General features: G+C 46.0%; 1 pseudogene; it reads right to left on the reverse strand.

The window, feature by feature from the left end:
* LOC149240940 (serine carboxypeptidase II-1-like) overlaps positions 1 to 5,207 on the reverse strand; it is a 67,274-nt pseudogene extending 62,067 nt beyond the window's left edge.
* Between the last annotated feature and the right edge of the window lie 1,113 nt (positions 5,208 to 6,320).

The raw sequence follows: 6,320 nt of genomic DNA on the forward strand, positions 1-6,320 counted from the left end.
GCAAATTCAGAGAGGCAAGTGTCATGGGAGAAGTTTCTAGAAGATTACACGAGCTTCCACTTAGCAAACTGTCTCTACCATTTGTCCATTCTCACTCATCACACCCTACAGAAGGTCTCTTCAGTATGCATTGCACCTGGCTAGTGTAGCAGCCAGTATGCATCGCACCTTGACCATGGAATAGTCAGTATGGTCCAGTTTTGGCCAGTTTTGAGTGGTTTTTCAGGTGGAACTTTTGGGAAATGATGTAATCAGTTGACCATGATCCTTTGGGGTATGAAACAAAACTTTTAGGGGCTAAAGAGCCCTTGGTTTATCGACATATGTGACTGGGGTTGAAGTGCCCAAATATGTCTATAACAACTAGAGGAAGCTTGTTAGCTTACTGTGTCACTTCAGGAAAAACTGAAGGTCCTACATCAGATGCAGAGGACAATGTGCCTAGCAGTGGAGGGCCTGACAACAAAGAAATTGGTTGAAGAGGTACAACAGGATACTACGCAAAGCACTGCCAAAGTTGTAGTGGTGTAGGTTGAACTAGGTGGTCTTCACAGCAAGATCGAGGTGCCAACTGAGTGACTCGAGGGCAAGTCATGATATTTGTGTTGGGGGCCTGTTCGGATAGGGTCCCTAGGATCAGTTTTGGGGTTAGTTAACCCAAGTTTTGTATAAATTTTTGTAAAAAATGTAAAGTCTTTGCGAACTGTGGATGCAGAGCACGAAGATATATAGGAGGCAAAGGGGTCTTAGCCCCTTGTTTGGATAAATAGATAAATCAATTTTGAGACTCACCCATGGTCTGCGAACCATGGTATTGTATTGAGAAGGCTATATATTTTGAGTCATAGCAGGTCTAGAAGTAGTAGTGGAGACAAGGAATCAAGATAGAGACTATTTTGGGCGAGAGCTAAGGCAGGAAGGCTTTGCTTCCTATACTTAGGGGTGAAGGGGAAGGCTCCTACAACTAAGTGTGCAGGAGGCCTTGGTAAGTCCACAACTAAGTGTGCGAACCTCTGCAGCTAAGTGCGCAAGGTAGAAGAGTTTGTAATCTGAACATTGAACATCAATAATGACTGATTTTGAAGAATTACTGTGCATTTCTATTGATTTTGTTTATGTTATATTCTGTCGCTCGATGATATGTTTTCATGAAATAATGAATGAATGTTCCGTGAACCAACTATATATGTCTTATTTATACATGATTTAAGTAGTTATCTAGTTTCATGAAGATAAGAGTTCTTTCTATTATGTTTTCTAATGAATTGGATAGATCTATGCGAACTCAGATCTAGAGTTATTTATTGATGTGTGAAAGTGGATACATTGTCTGTTTAAGGTCTGCAAAGACTAATTGTAGACCTTCGCGAAGGTCTAGAAGTCATTTTACCCTAGTTACAGTAACGAGCCCTAGAAGATTATTGATCTGTGCGAAGGCAGATCTGAACTGTTAGAGCCTAAGAATCACTTATCACATGTCCCTAGACGCAGAAACCTGGTTCTAGCATCCCCCAATACTGCTTCGAGTGAGATTGCAGTCTGCGCTACACAGGCTGTTGCTAAAAGGGCTAGCAATTAGGGTTTTGTTGGTTGGCGCAAACAACTATGAACCTAGGTTAGGCCCCTTTAAGCCAACAATTGTTGCTACTACATCACTGTAGGTGTTGTTTCATCTGGGTACTTGTCACTGTCCCATTTTAGCTGCACTATAGAGGTATCGTTAGGGTTTCCACTGTTGTCTGGGAGATTCAGATTCAATATGATCCCCTGCTGGTCCATGTTTGTCACGCCGCCAACCTTGCAGTAGTCTTTCAACCACACTTGGCGAGGTGCGGCACCACCGAACACTTTCTTTTCACCAATACTTATGTTCGTGGACTACGCCTAATTCACTTTTCTCTACTTAGTTTGTGTTTCGCAACCAAGTATAATTATGTTTATCCTTTATACCAATGAACACCCATACACATTCATTATCAACAACAATTATAAATAAGAACACAATTGCACAATATAAAGGGAGGGGCAACTCCCTGAACAATGAGTCTACCCGAACAATATATTATAACAGTTTACAACGCTTTACAAGTATACTTGGAAACACCAAGTTTCATACTTAGCCAATTTTACAATATTCGACTTTCACCAAAGTCTCACAGTGCACACTTGCACGACGGGCAGGCGCTCACCCGAGCCACCCAAGAACCCGTGCCAAGTCATCGCACAAAACGGGCACTCCTCCGTTTCACCGTCGGGCACCTTCACACAAACCGGGCGCCACACCTGTGCATGCCTCAATCGTCCATCAGGCGCCACACACCCATGCACGCCCTCACCCAACTGCCGAGTGCTCCTGCCTGCACCTTCACCCACAACCACGCTTCACCATGCACGCTTGCCCAAGAATGGGCGCATACTAAACCTGCACCTTTCCTTAGCTTCTGCGCACTAGAACTGCGCACTTCTTCCTTAGAGCGAAGATGTATGAGCGTTGGATGATGCCCCAAATGAGAGCCAACACTCCATAATATATATCCAAGCGTAGGGCGAAGTCTGGCTACCTAGCTGACTCGCCCAATGCCCCAAACGCCATCGCAACCTTGCCAAAACACACCGTCGACTCCATGCGATGTAGGTCAGCCTCCATATGTTATCACACATGCTCCACGCCATATAAATGTCAGCTCACCCTCTCACATATGCGCATACACATCGCACACTTCAAAAGAGCTCGCACTTCGTCGTTCCAACCGGTCGTTCGGTTCAACCGCACGCTCGTTCAGCGTTTGCCCATGGTCGCACATCAACCGAACGCGGTCACACTTCGGGCGGAACCGCAGGTCGTTACATCCTCCTCCACCTGAAGTCGTTGTCGTCCTCAACAACATATCATCCTGGTAGCCATCCACCAAGATCAATATCAATGTCTGTCTCATCCTCGGTCCATGATGTCAACTCCTCCACATACTACAAACATCCCTGCAACATATGTAGAACTCCATCTCCACCATGTGTCGTCCTCATCCTGTGAACTGTCATCCTTCCTGCCTGCCTGATGTCAACATCTCTCTGGTACACTGCTAGCCCCCATGACTTGAACTAGTCGGGTGATCAATCCAACTGTCACGCTCAAATCATAAGAATGTCCCTCCTTATGCCTTTCACCAGTCTATCTCGGATTCTGCCACATCTCGGACTCACCAAGAATCTCTCCACCATGTTCAGGTCCATGGAAACTCCATCCCATCTACAACATGTCATGATGCTTGATTCCAAGCCATCCCTGCACCATCTGTCATACCTACTCAACATGTTTTAAGGACTCACTGCCATGAGTAGCTAACAATGAGCCCCATCTTCTATGTCATCTAAGAAGATGTGGAGGGAGTAGATCTTGAAGGCTCACCCTCATTAATCAACTCAATCCATCTGTCAGGATCTTCTATCTCCATCCTCTGTAGATAAGTGACCCGATCCTCCTCTCGGACATTCGGCCTCACATATGCCTCCTCCTCATCATCATCATCCTCAACCACTTCTAGCCTTGTTGATAAATCCAAGATACTATCTGAAAGTGTCCTGATGACCAATGACTGCTCGGTAAGCTTTGCCGCAACTGTAGACAATCGCTTACTCATGTCTTTCATTCGCTTCTCATCCTCCATTTGCATCACTGCTAACTTACAATCAGGTCTGGTCACACCAATGGTTGGAACACCAATGGGTACATCTTCCCTTCCATCGTAAATATACAGCTTCTTCAAATGTGGAACAATCATAGCATCAAATTGTTTCATGAATTCCATCCCCAACATAGCCTCATAGTCATCAATTCGCACTATAGTGAAGTTGACCTTCCCTGTCCACTCACCTAGTGTTGTGTCCACCTTTTCAGCTACACCAAGAACTTCAGCCGGAGGAGAATTCACTGTCTTCATCTGTGCCTTCACCGGTACAAATTTCAGCCCAATTCTTCTCGCAGTATCTTCTCCCATGAAGTTGTGAGAAGCCCCACTATCCACCATAGTGAGTAAGTCAGCACCTCCAACCTTCATCCGAACATACTCCAAACTATTCCTCTCAGGATCCCTCCGAGAGACCACCTCCGTAGCAGCAACAGCTCCAAGAATCTGCATCGTCCCCACAGAAGCTTCTTTCGCATTAGATTGTGCAATAGCAGCCACTTTCGGTTTAGAAGGACAATTCTTCACCGTATGTGGTCCAACACATATCCAACACTTCAAGGCTTTCTTCGTCTTCGTATTATCATCTGAAGCATCATCCTTCTTCTTCTCTTTCGGCTTATTGGACTTCTGCTTCTTATCATTAGAAGTCTCATCATAATGCTCCACCAACCTGTCCATAGCAGCAAAAGCTTCCTCAAGTGTTCTAATCCTCTGCCTCTTCACTTCATTGTGTGCCCAAGGCTTCAACCCAATAATGAAATTGAACACCTTGTCCCTCTCCGCCATGTCAGGAAGTTCCAGAACTGCACTTGCAAACTCCCGCTGATATGTCTGTAGGTTCCCGGTCTGCTTTATGAATTTTATTTTCATCCTTGCTTCCCACGTTTCATCCTTAGGACTGAAATGGGTCTGCAAAGCTTTCTTCATCTCATCCCACGAAGTAATGTCACCAGCACTGCCATTAGAAATTTGATCCATCCGTCTTCACCACCACATCTTAGCATCCTTTGTCAAGAACTGAGCAGCCACTTTCACTTTCGTCTCATCATCGGATAGACCCAAGCATTCCAAGTATTGCTCCATGTCCCATAGAAAGTTGCCAAGAGTCTTTGCACTCCTTGTACCATCATAAGATTCTGGTTCCTTGACTTTCACATGAGGCACTCCTCCACCTGAGTTATGCCTCACGGCCTTCTTCAACATCGCGATCTCATCTCTGGCTTCATCAAGAGATTTATGCAAGCCCATGATCTCTGCAAGACCTCGGTCCCTTGCCTCTTCAATCTCCTTGACCTTTACTTCAAGTTGTGTACACATAAGATCAATGTACTCGTGTTGAGTCCAAAGTTCATCGAGCTCCTCCCGCATCTTCGAATTGGCCTCTTGTTCCTTATCGAACAAGTCCATCTTCTTAGTCCAGAAGTTCTCCATGTCCTCCATTATTCCCAACACTTTTTCCATAAGTGCTATAGTAGCATCCTGCACACCGTGACTAGACCTAGCCTGAGATTCAACTGCCATTGCTAATAGCTTCCTTCTCTTTTGCAATCTAGTTTCGACCATCCAACAGCTTCACCAAGATGCCTGCAACATGAACCAACTCTTGTTCCACTTGTATGTGAAAAAGCTTCCTTCACCTGCAAGTACCTGCTTCACTGTCACCAACTGTCAAGCTTCTTCAACCCTGAATCAGCTTCAATCACCAGCTCCAACCGAGCTCTGATACCACCTTCACTTCAGTGGAGGTGTGTAGCAGCTTCAACTTTCAATGCCCGAATTAGCTGCTCTGATACCACCTGTCATGCCCCCAACCTTGCGGTAGTCTTTCAACCACACTTGGCGAGGTGCGGCACCACCGAACACTTTCTTTTCACCAATACTTATGTTCATGGACTACGCCTAATTCACTTTTCTCTACTTAGTTTTTGTTTCGCAACCAAGTATAATTATGTTTATCCTTTATACCAATGAACACCCATACACATTCATTATCAACAACAATTATAAATAAGAACACAATTGCACAGTATAAAGGGAGGGGCAACTCCCTGAACAATGAGTCTGCCCGAACAATATATTATAACAGTTTACAACGCTTTACAAGTATACTTGGAAACTCCAAGTTTCATACTTAGCCAATTTTACAATGTTCGACTTTCACCAAAGTCTCACCGTGCACACTTGCACGACGGGCGGGCGCTCACCCGAGCCACCCAAGAACCGTGCCAAGTCGTCGCACAAAACGGGCGCTCCTCCGTTTCACCGTCGGGCACCTTCGCACAAACCGGGCGCCACACCCGTGCATGCCTCAACCGTCCGTCGGGCGCCACACACCCGTGCACGCCCTCACCCAACCGCCGGGCGCTCCTGCCCGCACCTTCACCCACAACCGCGCTTCACCGTGCACGCTTGCCCAAGAATGGGCGCATACTAAACCTGCGCCTTTCCTTAGCTTCTGCGCACTTCTTCCTTAGAGCGAAGATGTATGAGCATTGGATGATGCCCCAAATGAGAGCCAACACTCCATAATATATATCCAAGCGTAGGGCGAAGTCTGGCTGCCCAGTCGACTCGCCCGACGCCCCAAACGCCATCGCAACCTTGCCAAAACACACCGTCGACAATGTTTGACTT

Source organism: Pinus tabuliformis, chromosome 8 (assembly GCF_031772625.1).
Source record: "Pinus tabuliformis cultivar Carrire ecotype Pingquan chromosome 8, CPIR1, whole genome shotgun sequence".
Lineage (NCBI taxonomy): Eukaryota > Viridiplantae > Streptophyta > Pinopsida > Pinales > Pinaceae > Pinus > Pinus tabuliformis.